Genomic DNA, 2,525 nt, shown 5'->3' with positions numbered 1-2,525 from the left:
AATTCGTCCAACCTTATATTATAAGGTAATCCATAGCCCAATTGCAATTATCTTATAATTACAATTCCAGTCCTTTAAGTTTAATTAATCTCTTTTAGCCACAAACTTAATTCTTATTAATTCTTGACTAATATTAATTAAACAATATGATTTCTCCTTTAATATATTATTCTCATAATATATTAATAAATCATATTTAATCTTTTCTCTCCATAATTCATCCTATCAAGTTGCTTTGGTGAAGGCAACCCAAAAGGACCATGCACCATCGGGTCAAGTATATACCAAAATAATTATGGACTTAGACACTAATCCAACAAACATATCCTATTTTTGTGCCCATTCCGGTTAAAGTTGGCTTTGTATACGAGTTCTGAAAGTTCTCAAATGGTTGCATAACAACTTGGAAGCAATGGCAGGCCCTTGTGCTGTCAGGTGGCAAGAAGTTAAGACTACACATACTACTAGAAAAATATCCTTTTACGACGCGCAAACCATGACACTCATTAATTTATGTTACGCAACCGAGAGTGACATTAAAAACGTGTCATCTATTCAGAAAATTTAAGGATTTAGGTCACGCATTATTGCGCGCCCTTAAATTATTGTCATAAGAAAAAAAATTAAAAACACGGAGGGCGCTGTATCTTAAATGCGTGCCCTCTGGAGGTGTCGCTTTATAATTTTTATGAACGCGCGTTCTTTAGTTACAAGCGGGAAAAGAAAAGCCGAAAAAATTAGAAAAGCCCGCTAACTCTTTGACCTAAGCGTTTTGACGCATCTTTCATTCTCCTCACACTGCTGTGCAACCTTTTCCAAGGTTACCATTTCATCTCCATCTCTCGACTTCATCATCTCAATGAAGAAAAAAGGCTTCTGATTTCCATTATCTGCTTCATCTCTGCTGTGATTTCACCTGCTTCATCTCTGCTATTCTTGAGAATACTCGCCAACAGTGTTCTTGAACTATTCCTTGACCTGCTTCTTTTCGTATTCTTTTCTCCACAATATCTTCAAAGACATTCTCACACACTTTCTAAAAAAATCATTTTTTCTCTCTCAAGAACCCTAGCTGTCACTCATACCACCATATTTGTAGTGTGTTCTGTTCAGATATATATGCATCGATGAAACAAGGAACCGTGATATGGAAGGCCACCCAAGTATTAACTCTTCAAGATTCAGGCCCCTGACACCCCATTTACATCAGACTACCAACACCACCGCAAACAATGGATGTTGGTGGTTTGGTCTCACACCTTCTTTACTGTGGGATACAGATCCTAATCATCTGACCCCTCTCTCTCTCTCATGACGAAGAACACAATTTGAAGGATTATCAATCAAGAATGATTGGTTATGGTTATGATTTAAAAGGCAAATAAAAATGCAGTTGAGGTAGCTGGATCATTTTTTATCATGGGACTTGCGATTGGAGGCTTTTAGGCCCAATTATTCTTCTAATTTCAAATTGCAGGTAGGTAAACTGAATATATCAGTCGATATCGATGGAGGGTTTGCGACAACCAAGGTAATAATTTTGATTTGCTTTTAGTTGGTGTTTCTCTTACTAGTACCCTTCTTTCACATTCTCAAATTATGTGTTCTTCTGTGTGGATTTGTTTGAAATTTGAAAGAAAGTTTTATGAAGCACTCCAACTGCTCGATGAAATGCTTGAACCAGGTTTTTGGATTCATTCAAGTCAGTTATTAGATCGTGCATTACTACATTTAATCTCAATTTAGTTGTGGATTTTGTTGACTTAATCTATGTTATGTGCATATTAGATCATATTTAAATTATTATGTTATTGAATACATGCTAAACTTCAATGTATGTATAGCCCATATAAAGTTTAAGAGATAGACGGTTATATGCAACTTCATTGAACAAAGAAGAGTTACAAATAGTTATGTCAAATTGACTATAGTCATAGTAAAAGAGATTTGATTTTGATGTGATTTTTTTAATAAGGAGCCTCTAAATAAATGTGAAAATTTAAGGACTAGGAAATAGGACAACCCGGGTTAAATTATATAAATTGTAACAGAATCCTCATATGATATTCTCCTTCCTACAGACTCGCGCCTATTTTGTCACCTGCCTCATGGTATCATATCCTAGGCTATTTTTTGTTTTTTAGGAAAAGAATACGGTCTTTTCCAGAGAGCTTCTTGTCGCCTCTTGATTTGGTTGTTGTTCCAGGAGACAATAAGTGACATCGCTCCTCACCACCTCCTGCTGATGGCACACATTTTCTCTTTACTACTTGCCAAACTTCAAAGTTTCTTTCATCATATCACATGAACCATTAGAAAATTAATTTGAAGGCCTATAGCCATCTCTCTCTCTCTCTCTCTCTCTCTCTCTCTCTCTCTCTTCACCCTTTTCTCCCGATTTTTTGGGTCCAATATTTCTTTGTTCATCGTCATTGCTGCTTGTTACCTATCTATGGCCACCATGAAATATTGAATAAACCAATTTTTATTTAATTTGGTTGAATACAGGTAGTTTTTCATTTGAA

This window comes from Lactuca serriola, chromosome 6, assembly GCF_051521515.1.
Source record: "Lactuca serriola cultivar US96UC23 chromosome 6, Lser_US96UC23_V15, whole genome shotgun sequence".
Lineage (NCBI taxonomy): Eukaryota > Viridiplantae > Streptophyta > Magnoliopsida > Asterales > Asteraceae > Lactuca > Lactuca serriola.
Note: the sequence above shows the minus strand (reverse complement) of the source record.